The sequence below is a fragment of the Pinus tabuliformis genome, chromosome 6 (genome assembly GCF_031772625.1).
Source record: "Pinus tabuliformis cultivar Carrire ecotype Pingquan chromosome 6, CPIR1, whole genome shotgun sequence".
NCBI classification, from domain to species: domain Eukaryota; kingdom Viridiplantae; phylum Streptophyta; class Pinopsida; order Pinales; family Pinaceae; genus Pinus; species Pinus tabuliformis.
Genome location: NC_142292.1, coordinates 149,600,062 through 149,623,475, shown reverse-complemented (window position 1 = coordinate 149,623,475; position 23,414 = coordinate 149,600,062).

The window sequence follows — 23,414 nt, the reverse complement described above, 5'->3', positions numbered from 1 at the left end:
TTAGATTTTTAGCCAAGGGATCTAATGGAACTATGTTAGTTGGATTTTTCCCTGGAGTTGGGGTTTCCCTACGGTAAACACTGTGCCAGTGTTTGCATGTTATGTTTTATGTTGATGTGTTAATTTTTATCTGGTAGTATTTTTTTTAACAATTGGTATTGGGGCCTTGGTCCATATTTTGGCTTCAGAGGGATGCCTTTGTGGTAAAGTTTTTATTTGGCCTAGGATATCTAGCAATATTAGGTTTGGAAATGGATTCATTCATTTTTCTAATCCATCTAGTTTTGGATTTGGAGTGAGATAGCAATGGTGCAATGGAAGTCATGGTGAGCAAGTCCATAGTAGAAATCCATGAGTATTAGGGACCTAGGACTTGGAAGCCGAGCTCCATAAGAGTTCCCCAAAGAATTGAAAATGGGATCATAATATTTCCAACGACCATGTGGGAATATTGTTCTGATGTGTCTTGCAAAAGAGCTAAAGCATGAGGAGTATGTTTTTGTACACTAGCCTAGAACTCACAAAGAGTAGAGCCCACAAGACAAGGAGATAGGTTTCAAGAAAGAAGAGCTCATAGTTCCTTAAGTTAATGTCCTAAAATCATGAATATATAGAAACGAATTTCTCAAACATTATGAAAAAAGACTCGATTAAGAGAAAATTTTTGTTCTAGGGATAAGACGAGACACGAAGCTAGAAACCTCAAGGCCCATTTTCTTAGCTTATGGCTAGGTTGAAAATGAGGACATCATGATGGAAAAGAGAAGTAGAAAGAAAAAATGTCACTTTTATATGGTATCAACTCGCTTAAGGAGTTCATTAAGTAAATTAAAAACTAGATAATGGTCTATCATTTGTCGATTGGGTTCCACCTCTTGATTATCAAAAAGTTTCTAGTAGAAAAATCTGCATGGGCGGGCTTCAAAAGAACATCAACTCAAATAAGCTTGTGAAAATTTTCTTGCAATATGGGGGAATTCAATAAGAGTCATTAGGGTTTGATAAGGAATCAAGAAAAACCAAGGGTTTTGCGTTCTTTATTTACAAGTCAAATAATATCACCAGGAACACAATCGAGAAACCCTAAGAACTTATGGAAGGGACCATGGTTGTGATGGCCATGGAAGATATGAAAATTATTTTGGTGATGCTTGTCATTTGCAACCATGGGAAAATTTTCATTGAAGATAAGGGACCCTGTGCAGCAAGGGCCTAGAGTCTAGCTTCACACCTTTAACACAACAAAGGAAGAAACCTTCTATTGGCTTGAGGGGGCCTGACCCAGGTTCAGCATTAACTAGGCAAACAAATCCCTACACTACTTGCGCTTTCAGCATTAGCCCACGAAGCATGGACCGAAGTCTTGTTGGAAACAATACTGAGAGGTGGGTGAATTAGTATTATCAGATCAATAATTTTATTTCCCAAATAGATTTATATACACTACTTCATTGAAGTGAACTTGCGTGTACATGCAACTGTGCTTAAAGAAACCATCGTATATGTAGAGAACTTGTGATTTAGACAATTTATTATGTGTTGAGCTTAAACTAGTATATCAGAGATTTATTAGAGAGTGCAATAAAAGCAGAATAAAGCATCACACATAAGCAACACACATAAACCCAAGATTTAAGGTGGAAACCCAATGTGGGTAAAAACCACCTGTTGTTGTCATCTCTATATTCTTTTAATAATAAGAAAATCTATTTACAATTGTGTACTGGTGTAGACTCATACCAGTACGCAGGCTTCTACCTACAGAAGATTAAAACCTTCTCTCGTTCTCCAGCTCCTACTAGAAGGGAGCTACAACCCCCTAGCTCTTGTACTAGCTAATATGTTTACTAGTACGTAGGCGCCAGCCTATAAAAAACTCTACTCTTCCACCAGGGACCACGTTTCATGAATTTTCAGACTAGATACACCTGGATCAGAACACCACAATCAGAAGGCCACATTTCACCAAATTTTCACACTGGACCCATCAAAGCTTTTAAACTTAAACTACATCAACCAATATTCAGTTGATCTAAATAATCAGATCAGTGACACCAGAACACTATACTAAACCTAGAACCCTGCATCATTCAGAACCATCTGTAACCTCAAAAATCATGCATTAGAGTGTATACGCTACATAGCTGAACCCAACCTGCATGTATACGCTACTTCTATGAATTAAACCTGCATATACCTTCAAAACTATTGCAAACATAAACTTTTGAATCAAGTCTGCACCAACCATCAATATATTGAATATCTACAGAGCTTTACACAAGTATGGACAGAGAACACTTATTCTCACTTATACAATCAATCAATCAAATTCCAGCCTCCTTATGCATTCAGTTTTACATTTAGATCTAAGAAGACTTCATTGACAAACAACAATAAAACAACAGAATTTGATCAGATAGATTAGTCAGATCTGAAAAGAATCTTTTCTTTTGTATATGCTACTTGAAAGAACCAAACCTACGTGTACACGCTCTTTGGCCGAGACAAACCTGCATACAAATCTGCAAATATTGACTCAGAACTTTGCTGCAATTCCAGACTTTAGACAAACCCAAATCATGATAGATAACGAATAGAGCAGGCGCAAAACATCAGATCTAGTCTCAACCAATATTAGATCATTCAAGAATAAGTCATTTCAAGTCTCATGATTCCTGATCCAATATTGAACTCAAGGTGCACACAAATATTTCAGGTCCAGTCCCAAACATAACCCTACAACATAAAATATACTTCAGATAGAAGTATTCCTTAGAATATTATTGCTTGCACACCTGGCTTAATGATTTTCTCCTCCTTATATACTCTTAGGCCGTTCTCAATACCTTGGACCAAAACCACTTAGGACCAATACCTTGGACCAAAAACTTGGTTTTCCAACATGTACGCGCTTTTCCTCCTGTGAAAGTGTGTGTATATGTTATGCACTACTTTTGTTTTGTTAATGAGCATGTATACTGGTGGGCCCCAGTATTGTAGCAATAATGCTACAACCCCTGGGACTCCCTTCTTGAATTTTATCAACCCAGTAGTTCGTAACAAACTTGGAAGCGACGGTGCTGTATGCACAAGTACTAGCTCTTGCCGCAGCTGTCACTTGGTCAGCTGGAACAAGTCTGCTAGGGGCTTAAGCCAACTTCTATGAGCGCTTATAAGAAGCTTTTTAACTGAAGGATGAAAGCTAACTCAAAGGAAGCTAATCTACTTGCGGAAAGAAAATGAAAGCCAAAAAGTAACGCAAACCCTAACAAACCCTAATTCTACCAGCTAGTCCTACTGATGCAAAGGAGAGAATGCAAACTACTGGAAGGGATGCCATTACTTCTATGAAGGTAAAATAAATGTGTCTAGACTACCTATACTTGAAGAAAACATCTTTTTGTATTTTTGAATAAGTTATTAGAATTATCATGCATGTGCTTTTAACTGTTTGTGACTGTGCAGAGGTGGATTGGCGAGAGGAAATGCTTGGAAGAGGTCGAGAAGGTTCAGAGAGGGCCTAAGGGGTCCCTAACACCCTTCCAGAGAGTTTCATAGAGTTTGGCTATCAAGAAACCTCATTCGTGAGCTTCTACAGGAAGTCTACAGGGGTTCTACAGGATGTTCAGAAATTTCTACAAGATGTTTTAAAATTGGATTTTGGAGGATGGGTGAGTGAGAGAAGATGGATGAATGGATATGGAGGTAGGATAGGGGTCTGAAGTGGCCCAGGGACTGGTGTATGGAGTGGTGAGAAGGTGTAGATAGCTAAGTTGGCTCAAAGAAGGCTTAAACAATGATGTACAAAAACTAGGGTTATGTGAGCAAATGTGGCAAACGTGAGGTAAGGATTCTAAGTAGAGGGTGGAGTGGATGGTGCTGATGGAGAGTAAGCAGATGAAGGAGTGGTACAGGTACTCTGCAAGTCGTTTTTCCAATCTGAACCAACAAAGACTTGTAAATTCAAAGACCTAGTTTCGTTGACCTAATTTGCTAGCTATCAGTAAAGAGAATGAACAGAAGTGTGACCTGCAATGAAACCATGTATTTTAACTCATGCAACTAGGCAAACGAAATTCTGAACTTGTAACCAACTTCTACACATGAAGATCAAATACTAGCGATTGCATGGCAAAGAAAAATCAGTGTTTTTGTGGGCAGCAAAGTCATCCTAGTCACAGCTCCTGATCCCACTGAGGGAGAGGTGAAACCACAGATGTTTGTTGGCCCTTTTCTTGAAGCATTTTCTATTAGCAACCGATCAACTAAATTTGAGCATGAAAAGTTATTTTACTCATCAAAAACAACCTAAATAACAAAACAAGATTTAAATATAAATAGCAGATTTTATTCTAAGATTGCAGCAAAGACACATGAAAGTAAACAAAGGAGGTATTGGGCACTTGATATGGGCCCAACCCCAAGAGCTACAGCTTCCTAAGAGAGATTTAGAGCTGGTGCAAAGCTGGATTCATCTTTATTGATCAAAAGAAATGTTACATTCCAAAAACTGTCCACAAGGAGAACTTGAAAATGTGTTGAAAGCAAAGCTAATCTACTGCCTAAAAATCGAACTACAAAATGAATACAAAATGACTAACTACTGGCTAACCCCAAAATGAGGCCCTAAGCCTTCTTATTTATACAAAATGAGGACCCCAACAACCCTCCTAAACTTTAGGGACTCGGCTGCCCAAAACTTGCAGTTAACAGCAGTCCTACTTGACTTGCTTGGCTGCCCTTGTGATAATTGATTTGGTGGCCTTTGAACTCCGAGCTGATGGAGGAGAATTTGAGGTAAGGGCCCATAAATGAAGGGGACACCTTCCTACAAATCCTCTCCCTTGTTCTCCCACGAATTTGGCTGCCAAGTGCTCATTAAAACCTTCAATTTTGTCTCCAAGTTGACCAAAAAGACTACACAAAGCACCCATTAGATTTGTTGGCATAATGACTAACCCAATTCACTCTATTAGCATAAATATAATCAAAAACATGCAATAAACTAATGAGAATGGTGGATTAAGTCGAATTAGGAGGTTGAATGAGCCCAAATAATTATCCATTTTTGGGGCTCATCATATACGCTTCTCGGACTAAGTGAACCAACATATACCTCTCTTTCTTCATTCTTTGGAGTTTGATCTATAATCCTTTTATGTTGACCTACTGCACTATGAACTTTCATCTGAGTGAGTTGCCATCAAGGACAACACCTGTATCATAATGCCAACAATCTCCCCCTTTGGACTTGATGGCAACAACAACACCAAGACACTCTCCCCCTTTGACATCAAGGGCAAAGGGCAGACCAAGATATTCTCTCCCTTTGACATACATTATGTTGTCCATGCTCCCCTTGAGCACATACAGAGTCTGCAAAAATATTCTCCAAAAGAATAACATGACTCTATAAGTCAACTATGTGAGTATGACCTTCCTATCACCAATGACTCATACATACATCCATCTCCCAACCAAGTGGGGATATACCAAATTTGACTCATCCACCCAACCAAGTGGGGATATACCAATTGTTTATACATGACAGAAATAATAAATATTACATCATCCATCCCATGCAAAATGGGGATACAAATTACATCATTTGTCCAAGAGGACTCATTCAAATTTATGAGAAGACATATCACACCCTAGACTTTTACATGACTTAAGAAACAAATGGTACAAAAATCTGAAGCCATAGCTAGGCTCAGCAACCATAATGCCAACAATGTTGATTGTATGTGAAGGTTAATGCTCCCCCTGAACCTGTGCTACCCGTGCATTGTTAACAAGTCAATGATCACGACATCTTTTTTAGTCATATAAGAAATTAATGATCAAAGCATATCGATAGACTGTAATCATCAACATCAGACAGAGCACCCATATTAGATCATGCACCACTATTTTTCCTGTCTAAAAAACATATATGCTCCTTGACCCACAGAAACACGCGTGTATGTGACTATACTTCATGAAACACACGTATAATAACCTTTCTCTAAAAAAAATGGATTTAACAGTAGGATGATGCAGCAACTACTCCCATCTTTTGTCTGAGATATTCAAATGTTTCTCTGGGAAGTGGTTTAGTGAATATATCAGCAACCTGTTCTTTGGAGGGAACATATTCCAATTTAACCTTTCGTTCAAGCACTTGTTCTCGTAGAAAATGGTACTTGATGGGTATGTGCTTGGTCTTGGAGTGCATGAATGGATTCTTTGAAATATTGATGGCACTTGTATTATCACATAGAATGGAGATAGGTGGATTACATGTGATCTGAATGTCTTGCAAATTTTTCACATCCAATGTAGTTGTGTGCAGCAAGATACAACAGCCACATATTTTTCTTTAGCTATAGATAAAGCAATTGAACTTTGTTTCTTGCTGAACCAAAACACTAACCTGGAACCCATATAAAATGCACCACCACTAGTGCTTTTTCTATCATCAACACTTCCTGCCCAATCTGCATCCGTATATGCATGAAGAGTAAGATCTGTATCTCTAGGATACCATAAACCAAAGTCCTAAGTTCTTTGAAGATATTTGAAAATTCTTTTGACTGCCTAAAGGTGTGATTCCTTTGGATTTGCTTGGAATCTTCCAACTATTCCTACTGCATGCATGATTTCAGGTCGGGCACCTGTTAGATAAAGTAGACTGCCAATCATGGATCTATAAGTTGGTTGATGTACAATTGTTGATTCAACATTTGAGCTGAGACTACATCCCGTTACCATTTAGGTACATACAGGTTTAGAATCTTCCATTCCAAACCTTTTCAAGATCTGTTTGAGATATTTGGTTTGTGACAGAAAAATACCATCTTTAGTCTGTTGAACTTGTAGACCAGGAAAATAGGTAGGTTCACCAAGAAAGGACATTTCAAATTCGTGCTACATTATTAAAGCAAAATTCTAACTCATGGATTCTTCATTGCTACCAAAAATGATATCATCAACATAAACAATAATAATTAGCAATTTATCAGTTTCAATCTTTGTATATAGATTGTTATCTGCAAAACCTTTTGTAAAACCTTGTTGGTGTAGATATTTGTCAAGGCGGTAATACCAAGCCCTTGGAGCCTGTTTCATACCATAGAGAGACTTTTTGAGGCTGCATACAGGTTTTTCATCATTTCCAAGAATTAATCCTTCTGGTTGTTCAATATAAACTTCTTCTTCTAAATCTCCATTAAGGAAGGTTGATTTTACATCCATTTGGTATACTTTGAATTTCTGAAAGCTAGAAAGGGCAAGAAACATCCTTATGGCTTCAAGTCTAGCAACATGTGCAAAGGTTTCTTCAAAATCTATACCTTCTTGTTGAGCATACCCTTTACAAACAATTCTGGCCTTGTTTCTAATGACTTCTCCATTTTCATTCAGCTTGTTTTTGAATATCCATTTAGTTCCTATAATATTTTTATCATGAGGTCTAGGAACTAATTCCCAAGTATCATTATTTTCAATTTTCTCAAGTTCTTCATCCATGGCCTTGATCCAACATTCATATTTGCATACTTCATTTACATTTTGAGGTTTGGTGGAGGATAGTAATGCCCGATAGCTTGAGGTCCCTGTAATAGTTCTTCTTGTCTATACACCTACCTCTTTTTCCCCTAAAATTTGAGTTTCTGAATGATTTTTCTAAACATACCTGGACGGAGTCTTTTCTTCTACCATTATCTCTTCTTCTGGTGCTTCATTGGTTTCTTCTTCAATATCATTTTGATTTGATGTGGGAAAATAATCCCCATCTTCTTCATTGTCATAATCTTCTGTTGATTTTATCTATTCTGGATTTTTGCATGCTTCATCAACTACAACATCAATGCTTTGAACAATTTTCCCAAGTCTTTTATTATAAAATTTATATCCTTTACTTCTGGAAGAATAACCAAGAAGAATACCTCCATCTGCTCTCGGTTCAAACTTACCAAGTTTTTCATCAATCCTTTTGATAAAACATTTGCTTCCAAAAAGTTTAAAGTATTTTACAGTAGGAGTCTTGCCATACCAAAGTTCATTTGAAGTTTGAGTGCTATTAACCCAAACATTTTCTTTGTTGAGAATAGTTATGGCAGTGAATGCAGCTTAACCCTAAAAGGTTGCAGGAGTTGTAGATTCATCTAGCATAGCTCGAGCCATTTGCTGAATTGTTCTATTCATTCTTTCTACCACACCATTTTGCTGAGGAGTCCTTGTGGTGGAGAATTGCCTTTTTATTCCATGTTGTTCACAAAAGTCAAAGAATTCATCCGATGTAAATTCTCCTCCTCGATCAGATTTGAGGCATTTGATTTTTAGATCTGATTCATTTTCAACCAAAGCTTTGAAGGCTTGGAACTTTTCAAATGCTTCATCTTTATGCTTTAGAAGACCTATCCAACACATTTTGTAAAAATCATCGATGAAAAAAATAAAGTATTCTTCTCCACAAGGTGACTTTTTCCTTGATGGCCCACACAAATCAGTATGGACAAGTTCAAGAGGCTTACTAGATGACCCTTCTTTTTCCATGAAGTGGACTCTGGTTTGCTTACCGATTTGACATGGTTTGCATATTGTATTTTCTGGGGTTCTGATATCTGTAAGATCACGAACAGCCTTGATTCTGCATGTGTTTTTTATTTGAGAAAAGCTTAGATGTCCCAATCTTCTATGCCACATCTAGTTTTCATCATTTTTGCTTAGATAGCACTATTGTTGTCCTCCCTTGAGTATGTATAAGTTGTTTGGTGTTCTTGTACCTTTGATCACTATCTCTCATGTATCAAGCTCACGAAAAACACATCCGTTTGATCGAAACACTACTTCATTTCCTTGATCACACATTTGACTGACACTCAGCAGGTTATGCTTTAAACAATCTACATACATAACATTTCCAGCTTTAACCTTTTCTTTCAAGAAAACAGAGCCTTCACCTTTTATGACAGCAGGAATGTCATTTCCAAATGAGACATTCTTTTCCTTTTCTAAGGCATTATATGAGTGAAGTTTTTCTTTATCACCTGTCATGTGTTTTGAGCATCCACTATCGATGTACCACTGATTTTCTTGTCCTTTTGCATACAAGGCTATACCACATCTTTCTGTTTGAGATTCTTTCCTTCTCCATATCTTGGGATTTAATGGCGTTTGCTCCTTTTGAGATGTTTGCCGAAATTTTCTCCTGCATTCAGATTCTTCATGACCAAAATTGTTACAAATTGAGCATTCTATTTCGTTTTCAAGAGGAGAAAAGTTATTATAGGAACTTCTGTTAATCCATGTTACATTCCTTTGATTTCCTACTTGTTGTGGGGAAAAGTATCCGACTCGGAATGACCCTATCCCTACTCTAAGGGTGATAGTTCCTTAGCAACAACTGAAAGTAAAGCTTTGATATTTTTCCTTTATGAAAGTACAGAGAAGGAAGAAAAGATTGACCAACCGATGTCTTTCGCTTTTGTCGATCCTGTCTTCTCTCTTTGCCTCTTGTTCCCAGCTCCTTGCTCCCTTTGCCGGCCCAGCTACACAAAGATCCTGCAAAAACAAGAGAGGGAAACTACAAGAAACATGTACTCATAACTGATGCATGGATTAGGATGGATCAAATATACAGATAAAAACAATACATCATTGCAATACAAGTATATAGGAGAACATCAAAGCTTTATTGATAGAAGAAAAAGGTTCTGAGAAGGTTACAACCATAAATGGCTCCAATCCAGCAGCACCTCCCCAGCAGCAAGAAATCTCCTCTTCTCCTCTATAAAAGCAATCACCCAATAGCTCTAACTGTAAACCAACAGCACTTCCTTGCTTTGCACAAAATTCCAGCCTCCCTAGACCTCATAGAAGAGCTCTATATATAGGGTAGAAGGAGAAAGGATGAGTCAGCTTGAGACTGACATAAAGCTGCCTTGTGTCCTCTCCCTCTTCAGTTAATCTTCAGTTCTTAAGTCCACTTGGAGATCCTTGCTTACACATGGAGATCAAGTACCTCTTACTCATCACAGGGCGAATTCCTTGAACCAAGTGTCAGTTTGGAAGCTTCCTGGGCAATTGACACCTTGCAGAATGACTGTGCCACTTGGCCAATCTCGCCCAGCGCAGGTAGTCTTCATTAGAGTTGACTTTCAGCGCAGGTACAAGGAGGAGCAGTTGACATTCAGCGCAGATGCTCAGTGGAGCAGCTGACATGATCCAAAAATAGCCTGTTTTTAAGTGTTTTCAGGTGGAGAACTGATAGGAAGTGCTGTGGTTTGCTGACCTTGTTCTTCTAGGGGTAAGAACAACATGTTTAGGGACTGAGGATCCCTGTAATTATTGACATTTCATGCTCCATGCTGCGAGGCACAAAAATGTCTATAACAGTTGCCCCCTAAAGTATGAGGCCGTTTATCGGGTGAAATGCTTTATCCAGAGGGTCCGAAGTTCATTCAAGTGCTGAGAGGTGCCCTGTAATACAATACAATACAATACATTATTTTTCATTCTGTTTTCATGATCTAGCTGAGGCGGGCATTCCCATGCTCAGCTTTATAAATTCATTTTGGTACATAGAACAGACGATCGTCTGATGGTAGACTGATAATTCTCTGCTGAAATTATCATCCTTTGAGTAGGATGATCATCTGTTGTAATGATGTACATGACAAATGCTTTTATATTTCCTGAATATGTATCGCAGCCCGGATGGATGAAACTAGATCCGGGGTCTTCAAACTCGTTCGATCTTCACTCTAAGTACAAGTCAATCCATGTGAGAATTTCGTTGAAGTCGAACATGGAAAGACATCGCTTGATTACCGGTCAATGATGAAAACCGTTAACAAGCGCGAGAGGAATCACCGATAATGATAATGACCCTCAAGGTACTGCAGTACAATTCACGTGGCGTGAATAAAGGACTTGGCGTCGAACGCCACGCAAAATCTTCTGGTCGAAGGTCATTGATGTATACCTGTCGCCGGAAGTGAGAAACTTGCCATTGAGGCATGCAAGCTTCAAAGTACTGGTGGGGTTGTTCCTAGATCAACTTCTTGGATAATGAGCTGAAGTCGACAAGAAGCGATCCGTCAAAGGAGGGCCTTAATGAATCCCACATCAATGACCCGGAACGGAGCTAATGATTTTAGTGGAGGTGAAAACAAACTGTGACATATGATTCAGGGTGGCGATCATGAATGGATGAAGGATAATGTATGGCAGTGGATGGGACACGGTTGACACTTTCAGAATGACCTCTCTTGAACATATAACGACACTGATGCGATGGATCGGTAGCATTACCCCAAAATGTGGATGGTTTGGCGAAGACCATGGTGAAGAGACCGGTGAATGAAACAACCCAACCCGATGTGGTACGGAGGAAAAGTGTCATGTTCAAGAGCGACTTGCTACCATTAAGCTTTGATGTTCTCCCAATTTTTCCCCAGTCATTTCTGACCAGTACCTCTTTATTTTTGTCAAGCTTGAGGAGGATAACATATGCTTGTTCTATAACCTGCCCTTCGGGCAAGCCCATCGCTATGATTTAGCGAGCTTAGCGATAGGGAAACTCGTTCTTGTCTAAAGACAAGTTTGTCGCTATTTAATGAATTTAACGAGTCTAACGACAAGGATAACTCGGTCCTTTTCATTTTTAGAGAGTCTGAAAAGGTACATAAAGTCAACTCCAGAATTCCTTTTTCGTCATCTAATCCCTTAAGTCCGAAAAAGTATAAAACAATACAGAAGGGATGAATTTTCGATTGCTTTAACGAGCCGAACAAAACAAGCGCTCGATCTTTTTGTGCAATAATCCCTCAGGTCCAAAAAGATTAAAATCTAGAGGAGGGATAGCTCTTCCGGTCGTTTAACGAGCTGGAAGGCCAAAACTCGGCAAACTTTTCATATTTTACGAGTCAGTGAAAAGAGCTCAAAGAAGACTCGTCTTTTGAGGAACGAGTGATAAACAGGGATAGCAGCAGATTCCAGGTACAGGTTGGAATTTTCCAATCACGGCAGTGTCACAAGGATGGCTAGGTGAAATCACTCTTCGCAGCTGTTTCTCAAAAGAGGTAAACACACAAATGGAGGTGAATGATCGGCCAAATGAAAAGTGGCGGTGACGGTGCACAAACATGACCAAGGCTTTTATGGCTGATGAATTTACGATCTCAAAAGGTTATTTACCGGTTTATTTTTTCTGAATGAGCTTGAACTCTAGGGGAAGATTGCTCACAACTTATGTTTATTTTTTAACGAGCATGAACTATGCGCTAAAACTGCTCGGATCTTGCGTTTATTTTTTAACGAGCATGAACTATGTGCTAAAACTGCTCGATATACCAGTCATAGAATAAGAATGCCTCCTGTGAGATAGCTATTTTTTAAGGAGCTTTATCTCACGAAGCTATGCTCCAACTTTGGCAAGTTTTTACCTTTGCCCCACAGGCTTTCTTCATGCAAGGTCGGAATCGGCTAATCCTACGAGTTTAAAGGGTTAGACCTATAGGTTTAAAGGGAGGACCTAAAAATTTAAAAAATAAATAGTCGTCCCTCGCTCGCATTCCAAAAGTTTGCATGCCCCCAGACATAGGATAGAATTTCGAGGTTGCCCCTCCTCTCCCCTACCTCTGCTTTTCTTTGGGTGTTCACAGCTACTTGTCATCTTGCCAATCTAATGTTAACGATACTAGTCTTCTCGTTATTTTAAGGGGTCTTATGCGGTACTCAGGCTTCCCGTCGGCCCAACTTTTAACGAACAGCTATTTGTGACAAAAGAAGAACACTACTCAAAGACAAAACATTGGTATTATTGAGGGAGGCTTGCCTCTTTCTTATTATCCGAAGAGGGTTCTATTTGCTGCCGCAAATCAATCTCTTTCTTCGGCGATGTCTATCATCAGGTTACTAAAGATGGCGACCACCTGTTGCAGCAATAGAATCTTTTTCTTTGGAGGCTGCCCCTACTTATCCTTCAAAACATATGTTTTAATGGGTGAGGCTTGTCTTCAAAGATGGTGACTACTTGCTACCGCAAATGGTCCCCTTCCTCGGTATCCTGATTATCTAGACAAGGGGAGCGAGAAGCTGATTATCTCACTCGCATAACTTTGACAAAAGAATATTATTCTAGAACAACCCCTCTTCCACCGCCGGACGGGGTACGGACTAGTCCATTCTTCTGCGGAAATTCTACCTTATACCCAGGGTTTCTTCTGCCCGAAGCAGACCAGGGTGCATGCCCCCTGGGTTCTAGTCTTTCTTTCCGAATCACTCGCACTCATCGGGAAGGAGGACTGGGGGTGGAGGCGAATCCTGAGTGAATAGACCATTTAGGAATGGTATTTGACTATTTGCGATGCGAGATCCCGGAAACGAAAGTTGGTCTACGAGCTTGACCACCCTTCCTTCGTGTGGAAAACACATTACTCTAAAGAGTGAGGAGACTATCGCTCCCATGCAATAAATATAGTCACGTCCAAGGAGTAGGTTATAATCCAAGGGTCCCTGGACGACCATCATGTTCAAATTGACGGTCTTCCCTTTCAATGTAACAGGCACATTGGGGAGGATTCCTAATGGTCGACTGGTTCCTTTATCAAAACCTGAGAGATTTCTTAACTCAGGTAAAAGCGCCGGGGAACCCAGTGCTTTCCAAGCAACAGAGGAAAGGATACTCACAGACGCCCCCTCATCAATGATAGTACCAGCCATAATCATTCTATAGATCTAGACAATGATTCTGAATGGTATACTGGCTGGTAACCGGGGTCTGCCTAGTTGATTCCAATCAAAGGATACAACCAGGTTGCTTGGTGGTGGGACCGAATATACGGCCGGGTATGACCCTGATGTTGTTCCTTCCTGCGATAAAGGAATGGGCGCATTGCCCTGACGCTCATCAGAGTCGGTGCTAATGAAAAGAACCTGGATGGTGTCATCCTTATTCTCTTCAGTGAGGGTGTCGCATGAAGATGACTCTTCGGCGACGGTGTCATTTGAAGATGAAACTTCTGAAGGTAGAACCGGGTCAACTGCCGTATCGACCTTTGGACTTTCGTCCGGTCTGGATTCAGTAGGTTCATTTTCAGTGACTGACGCTTCAGTTGACCACTTGAGTGGGCCAACTGTATTTTCAACCAACGAAGGACTTGGCACGAGTTTTTTGTACCCAGGAGGAAGTTTTACCGGTGAAACCGGACGATCTTCCAAAACTCTCTTCGCTTCGTCTAAGAAGGGACAACGGTGGATGGCATGACTGCCTTCACACAACATACAGGGGAATCTTACTCCCCCTTTTTGTCTTGATCCTTCACTTTCGCTGGTTGACGGAAAACAATCAACTTGATTGTCAGAGGTTGATGCCCCCGAATTGTGCAAACGAGGGGACCAGTCCCTTAGTATCCGGGGAATACAGGGACAATCTCTGTGGAAATGGTCTCCTCTACATATGACACATGGCGATTTAGGCCCGGTCGGTGCAGTGTGTGAGTTTTTGTCAGCTGTCTTCTGCTTGCCCCCAGTCGCCTTCGCCATAGGCTCCTTTTGCTTCTTTTCTTTCTTCTTCTTTTCCTTCTTCTCCTTGGGAGGTTGACTTTTGCCAGCTCTACCTTGCGAAGATGAAGGATCAGAGGAAGTATTGTAAGAAGTGGAAGGCTGGTGGGTAGTTCTAGACTGTTCTGACTGTTGATTCGACTGTTCAGGATTAGTGGCGATCTGGACTACATTAGTTGAAAAGAGCCATACAGGTAGGCCAATTGTCAATCCTGGAAGTGACAATGTCGCCATATGAGGCGCACCAACATCTCCCCAAGAGGAGAAGGGATTTGGACTTCCGCCAAGGTTGCCTCCTTGGTTGGTGGGCTCCATACTTTTCAACTGAAAGATCAACGTGGGAATAACAGGTGATTTTGTTCCGCTTAAAATAAATTTTATTAACGACGCTTTTAGACACAAACTTGCTCTTTCATGTTTTAAGAGTCGAGAAAAAGCTAAAGATGACTCTAGTCGCCCTCGATGTTTTAACGAGCCCGAAGTGACAAATGCTCGGTTGGACCTTTTCAGTTATAGAGTTTGAAAAGGGCCAAAAGAAACTGCTCTGGAGATCTAGGCAGAGGGTGTGCCAAACCTTTCGCGAAACCACAGAATACGTTTTACGGTACGGGTGGTCGATCTTCGTGAATGCTGTGTTCACTGCATCGCGATCAGTAGGGCGGTCGACACGGCTTCCTATGGATAAAGGATAAATGCCTATAGGGGTCTCCCAATATACGCGACGGTACGCGGGAGCACAAGTCCGTATTAGTGCTATCGTCTCTCAGGAGGAATCACCCACCTTCGTAGAGATCGACAGTCACTATGTTTAACGACGTCGGAACACGTCTCTACCTAGACCTCTAGATGTTTGCGTTATGTTACAAAGCGTTGTTATGTAAATTGGATTTATTTTAATGTTGATCTTGCTTATCAGTTTGCCTTTAAGGATCACCACGAGATGTATGTATACAACTTCCTAAATGCAATCTAAGATGAGAAGCAAAACTTTTCAATCTTTCAACTTTGAAAACCTTAATCTACTGAGGGAAAAGAAAGACATCAACTTTTCTCACAGATCATAGAACACACACTAAATGCACTTTTTCCTAAATCACATGCAAACTGTCAATAATGCACATGCACAATGCAGATATTTCTTTTCTTTTTCCTTAATGTTGATGTAAGACAAAAAGGAAACTGTTGTATAACTTTGAATCTAATTTCAAGCGAAAGTAAACAAGCTTGTCCAAAATCAAAAGACACCTTAAGATCGACTTGTTTAGACACTGGAAATGTATGAATTCAAACCATAAAATGAAAAACAAACAAACTCAAACAGCCATGAACAGTAATAAAACTAGCTCTTAAGATCACAAAGACACTTTTACAGTTCAGGATCTAAGAGGCCACAACTATACTGGTTTGCTTTTCACAATGGGAAACTGTAACTGAAACAAGAAATACTGAAAGAAAAATCACAGTTTCATCACACAACTGAGGCGGAATAATGTCAAGGAAAGTTGGTTTACAGCAAGTACAACTGACAAGCAATCAGCAGCAAAACAACAGTGAAAACAGGGCCAAGACTCAGTAGGAAACCTCAGGAAGACATAGCCTAACTGGTTCAGCGCAGGCTCTGGTCTGTCAAACTGACTCTCAGCGCAGTTCCCGAAGGGAGTACCTGCGCTGAAATGCAGACTGCCTTTGGACAGCCTGCACTGAGACACGAGAGTTGCGTTTACAAGGATTTCCGGGTCATAAAAAGCTCAAAAATTCACTGTTTTTGCTGAAATAAAAAGCTATAGGTCAAGTACAAGCTAAGGGATGATCAAGAGGATGAAAAGCTATCACAAAGAGCACAAGAGTCTTTTGTAAATGAGCTCTTCAAATCATGAATCTGCTCAGAAAATGAGCAAGAGTAACAGCCCCTCTACTTCGCTTTTGATATAGTCAAAAGCTTTTCGATTCGGTACTCTTTGGTTCAGGAAATGAATAGCAAAGATACTACAAACACAAAGCAAACGGATACGCTCCCCAGCGGAGTCACCAGTTTGTTGTGGGGAAAAGTATCCGACTCGGAATGACCCTATCCCTACTCTAAGGGTGATAGTTCCTTAGCAACAACTGAAAGTAAAGCTTTGATATTTTTCCTTTATGAAAGTACAGAGAAGGAAGAAAAGATTGACCAACCGATGTCTTTCGCTTTTGTCGATCTTGTCTTCTCTCTTTGCCTCTTGTTCCCAGCTCCTTGCTCCCTTTGCCGGCCCAGCTACACAAAGATCCTGCAAAAACAAGAGAGGGAAACTACAAGAAACATGTACTCATAACTGATGCATGGATTAGGATGGATCAAATATACAGATAAAAACAATACATCATTGCAATACAAGTATATAGGAGAACATCAAAGCTTTATTGATAGAAGAAAAAGGTTCTGAGAAGGTTACAACCATAAATGGCTCCAATCCAGCAGCACCTCCCCAGCAGCAAGAAATCTCCTCTTCTCCTCTATAAAAGCAATCACCCAATAGCTCTAACTGTAAACCAACAGCACTTCCTTGCTTTGCACAAAATTCCAGCCTCCCTAGACCTCATAGAAGAGCTCTATATATAGGGTAGAAGGAGAAAGGATGAGTCAGCTTGAGACTGACATAAAGCTGCCTTGTGTCCTCTCCCTCTTCAGTTAATATTCAGTTCTTAAGTCCACTTGGAGATCCTTGCTTACACATGGAGATCAAGTACCTCTTACTCATCACAGGGCGAATTCCTTGAACCAAGTGTCAGTTTGGAAGCTTCCTGGGCAATTGACACCTTGCAGAATGACTGTGCCACTTGGCCAATCTCGCCCAGTGCAGGTAGCCTTCATTAGAGTTGACTTTCAGCGCAGGTACAAGGAGGAGCAGTTGACATTCAGCGCAGATGCTCAGTGGAGCAGCTGACATGATCCAAAAATAGCCTGTTTTTAAGTGTTTTCAGGTGGAGAACTAATAGGAAGTGCTGTGGTTTGCTGACCTTGTTCCTCTAGGGGTAAGAACAACATGTTTAGGGACTGAGGATCCCTGTAATTATTGACATTTCATGCTCCATGCTGCGAGGCACAAAAATGTCTATAACACTACTTCTCTAGTCATGATGGTTTTGTAAGCAACGCATTGAGCGGCTTTGTGCCCAAAATTATGACATGAAAAACATTGCCCATTAAAAATGTTCCTGCGACTGTCGAATCTATTAACTTGGTGATTGTAGTTTCTATTGATATTCATCTTTGGAGAAAATTGAGTATGATTTGCCTGAGGTTGGTTGTGGCTTCTATTCATCCTTGGAGTAAATTGAGTATGATTTACCTGGTGATCGGCTCTATGCCTTTGCTAACAATTGTCATACTTTCATTGGTCTTTGCTACATCAAGATAGCTTTTGGTGGAGGTTGATAGCTTATGTGATTGAGATGCTTCTTTAGTATACCCAAGACCTGTCTTTATCAGAGGAGAACGCTGAACTTTGATAATTTCAATTAAAGTTTCCAATCCTTTAGCAAATCTAAAATTGAGAGATTTCATTTTCTCAATATCCTTTCTTAGACCCACAATTTCACACTCTAGTTTTTCATTGTGTTTTTCCTTTTCAACGAGTTGGTATGTCAAGGTATCTATAATCATATTCTTTTCTTCCAAACAGATTTTGAGTTTAGATATTTCTTCATGAAGGTCTTCCTCTTCTAAACCATCCCAAAAATTATCATCATCATAAGCCATGAGAAGTCTCTAATCTTGTCTAGTTTCATCTTCATCACTATTAGATAAACCATCGCTATCTTCATGAGTATAGTAACTCCTTTTATTCACAACTTGTTTTCTATTCCATTTTGCATATTCCTTTCCTTTTTCATATTTATCTTTATGAGGACATCCGGGAGCATAATGACCGACTCTGCCACAAGCAAAGCATTTGAAGGGTAGCTTACCTCTAAACCTTCAAGAACCCTGTTGAAGCTTCTTGACAAAGTTTACCTCATCTTCTTCTTCTAAAATATGTCCTGATTCATTGTGTTCTTCCTTTCCTTTTGCTGAAGCTTTAAATGCGGCTTCCCTCATATTTGATGGTCCCCTTTCTCTCATCTCGGAGGCAGTTAAGATTCCGTGAAGCTATGTCATAGTGATATTTTGCAGATCCTGTTTTTCTTTTATGGCAGACACTTTGGATTCAAATTTAGCAAACAAGGATCTCAAAACTAATCTGAAAATGGAATATACTTGAAAAGGGTGCAAGGTATCCATTTTCATTTATGTAAATGAGTGCACAAATACTCCAAGTTTAAATCTGCAAATATGTGAACTTCTTATTTCTAATACAGAGATAGACTGTAGGGGCATTTACTAGATATGTCACCTCTAAAGAGAGGATGAGATCCAGAAGCTACCTAGCCCTCTACAGACTCTGCCTAAAGAAATAAGGAGTAAACACTCAGATTCAATTAAAAATGGACCTTGCTTGAACTTGACATTATGCGGAATTTTAGCTTGAAATAGGTGTATGTCTTTTCTTCTGTTTATGTGTTTTAACTTGATTTTTTTCCACTAATATTAATCATATATATCAGACATATAAGGCAGCAAATAAACATCACACATAACAGAAAATTTAATAACGATTTCACCCGAATCTCGTGGGTTACATCTCCTGTGAGCTCTGGTCAACTAGACTTGGCTCTTTGGGATTATGGCTTGAATTCTTTTACGATTTCCACACTCAACTCCAAAAGGTTACTGAATGAACCCATGGGTTTAGAAAAACATATACATCCCTGTCATGGCTGTCCTCTTTGTGCAGGTAGATCTAGGCTCCCTTGGACTTGATTCCTTCAGCAGGTGCACTAAGCTTCCCTGAGCTTCTTAATAGCACAAACTCCTTCAGAATGCTTCAAATGTCTCTAAAACCTCTGCTACTATCTGCAACACATATCTGACATAAACAAATGATTGTTCATTTGCTCAAAATGAGCACTGCATCCCCAATCTAGGCCTTCTCCCCTGGTTGGCTCTAGGCTGCCTAAAACTTCTCTTCAGCATCTCGGCCTTTAGAAGTCTCCAAATGCTTCTGAAAACACCTTCATTGGATTCATAAGGTTCTTTACAGTAGAAATAGGCCTTTTTTTCACCTCAAACAGATGAACCTAGCCCAATACAGCTCAATCACTGAAATGGCCCTAGTGGCCCTAAAAGCTTCCGTAAAGCTAAACAGTGAGAATAATGCCTCAAAAGGAAAAAAGAGCTGTAGAAATGGACTCAAAATACTTAAAGCCTTCAGAAATGACCTCTGTTCCACATTCAATGGTTGCACACTTCCCAATGCAGCTCCTAAACTGATATGGCCCTAGTGGCTCCTGGAACTTCCCCAAAGAAAAATCACCTACAAACGACCTCATATGGCTATGAAACCTATGCCAATGGCTTCAAAAGATCGAAGAGACCTAAAATCAAAAAACAAATTGTCCAAAAAGGACTTTCCTAGCCAAAGTTATGGCTCATTGAAGTCTATTGCCAATTGGTCCTAGAAACACTCCAGCTAACTTTAGTTAGGGCCAGTTAGGCCCACCAAATATGGCGGGCCCACCAATTTTGGCGCCCTCCACCAAACCGCCTCCAACTGAACCGATTTTAACTGACTGTTACATGTGAACACTTTTAATGAACTGGTGGTTAACTGTTTTTATCTCGGATTTCGTGTTGGCGTTACGGGTTGACTAACCATTTAGTTTATTGCAATACCCCGCGTTTATGGCATGCAATCATGTTTCCACTTAAAATTAACTGTGACCGTTTGATATGTGCTGGCGGTTGTGGCTTAGGCCCACGGTCATAGGTGCTGGTCACGTCTTATGGGGGGCTGACCCCGTTCATTTCTTCCCACGCAAACTTCAAAACTCATATAGCCATGGTTCCCCACCAAACGAAAAAAGAAGCATGTGGCACGTTGGTACGGCACTGTATTTGTTAAGGCCAGGGCATGGGTCCAAACCTTGGACCTATCCGCGTTGGTAAGGCACTGTATTTGTAAAGGACAGGTAGTGGATTCAAACCTTGGACCTGTCCCAAAATTTTGAAAACATGCGCATTGCTATGCTGACGTCATGTTGATGTCACCCCAGCCACGTGGTGGCCTCCGGGCCTGCCATGTCGAAGTTTTTTGGTCAGTTCAAAAGGAATATTCCTTGGAGTTTTTAAGAATATTCTTTGGAATATTTTCTTTTTAATTTTTTTGAAAAAAATTCAAAAAAAAAATGTTATTAGGCAATTTTGTTTTTGGCATAACGTCCTCATACGGAGACAGTTTTTTGAACCGTTTGTGGTGCCAGAATCAGGAGGATTAGCTCTTTCTAGTCATTGAGGTTCAAGCCAATTCTGAGCACATTTATTTTTTACCATTTTATGACACTTGGTCCTGAGCTCCTAATCAAAAACTTTCTCAACTAAAGTAACTTCCTTTATTTCTCCACTCAGATTCTTCATACAATTAACAACCTCATCTATACGTAAGAAGTAACTAGATATACTTTCATCACCATGCATCTTAAGAGTTTCATACTGAATTCTAAGAGTCTGAAGCTTAGCACGTTTTACCTGAAAGTCTCCTTCGTAGCTCAGAACGATTCTATCCCATATTTCTTTGGCTGATTCGAGCTGCATGAATTTGAAAAACTTTGATTTTGATAGACTTCCCAATAAACTATTGACAGCTTTGGCAATGGTTTCATATTACTTTTTAATTGACACATCTGTAGGGATTGTTGTTGGAAATGTATATCCTCCTTCCACAATTTCCTAGACATCCGTTCCAAGAGATTGTAGATAGGTTGTGGTTCTTATTTTCCAATAAACGAATTTGCTCCCATCGAAGATTGGTGGTTTGATGGATCCCATGCTTTATTGATTATTCATGTTGCTAGATCTCCATTCAAGTGATCAAGCTTCTTTTGAAGGACCTGCTCTGATACTAATTGTTGGAAATAATACTAAGAGGGGGGTGAATCAGTATTATCAGATCAATAATTTTATTTCCCAAACAGATTTATATATGCTACTTCAGTGAAGTGAACTTGCATGTACACGCAACTGTGCTTAAAAAAACCATCGTATATGTAGAAAATGAAAAGTTATTATGTGTTGAGCTTAAACTAGTATATCAGAGATTTATTAAACAGTGCCGTAAAAGCATAATAAAGCATCACACATAAGCAACATACATAAACTCCAAGATTTAAGGTGGAAACCCAATGTGGGTAAAAAGCACCTGCTGTTGTCGTCTCTCTCTTCTTTTAATGATAAGAAAATCTATTTACAATCGTGTACTGGTGCAGACTCATACCAATACCTAGGCTTCTACCTGTAAAAGGTTACAACCTTCTCTCGTTCTCCAGCTTCTACTGGAAGGGAGCTACAACCCCTTAGCCCTTGTATTATTGAATATGTTTACTAGTACGTAGGTGCCAACCTACAGAAAACTTTACTCTTCCACCAGGGACCACGTTTCATGAATTTTCAGATTAGATACACCTGGATCATAACACCAAAATCAGAAGGCCACGTTTCATCAAATTTTCACACTGGACCCATCAAAGCTTTTAAACATAAACTGAATCAACCAATATTCAGTTGATCTGAACAATCAGATCACTGACACTAGAACACTGTGCTGAACCCAGAACCCTTCATCATTCAGAACCACTTGTAACCTCAAAAATCATGCATTAGAGTGTATACACTACTTAGTTGAACCCAACCTGTGTGTATACGCTACTTCTGTGAATTAAACCTGCGTATAGCTTCAAAACTATTGCAAACATAAACTTTTGAATCAAGTTTGTACCAACCATGAATATACTAAATATCTATAGAGCTTTACATAGGTAGGGACAAAGAACACTTCTTCTCACTTATACAATCAATCAATCAAATGCTAGTGTCCTTATGCATTCAGTTTTACATTCAGATCTAAGAAGACTTCATTGAAAGATAGCAGTAAAACAACAAAATTTGATCAGATAGATCAGTCACATCTGAAAAGAATCTTTTCTTTTGTATACGCTACTTGAAAGAACCAAACCTACATGTACACGCTCTTTGGTTGAGATGAAACTGCGTACAAATCTGCAAATATTGACTCAAAACTTCGCTGCAATTCCAGACTTCATACAAACCCAAATCATGATAGATAACGAATAGAGCAGGTGCAAAACATCAGATCTAGTCTCAACCAATATTAGATCATTCAAGAATAAGTCATTTCAAGTCTCATGATTCGTAATCCAATATTGTACTCAAGGTGCACATAAATATTTCAGATCCAGTCCCAAACATAACCCTACAACATAAAATATACTTTAGATAGAAGTATTCCTTAGAATCTTATTGCTTGCAAACTTGGCCTAATGATCTTCTCCTCCTTATATACTCTTAGGCCTTTCTCAATACCTTGGACCAACACCACTTAGGACCAATACCTTGTACCAAATACCTAGGGTCAATACCTTGGAACAAATACCTCGGACCAAATACCTTTGATCAAAATACCTTGGACCAAAAACTTGGTTTTCCAACATGTACATGCTTTTCCTCCTGTGAAAGTGCATGTATACGTTATACGCTACATTTGTTCTGTTAACCAGTGTGTATACGCTTCTTGGACAAAGTGAACCAGCGTATACCTCTCTTTCTTCATTCTTTGGAGTTTGATTTGTAATCCTTTGTTGTTGACCTGATGCACTGTGAACTATCATCTGAGTGAGTTGCTATCAAGGACAACACTTGTATCATAATGCAAACAAGTATCACCCAAAGCCATATGGGGGGATGCTGGAACCAAGTTTCAGCACCCTGATATGGT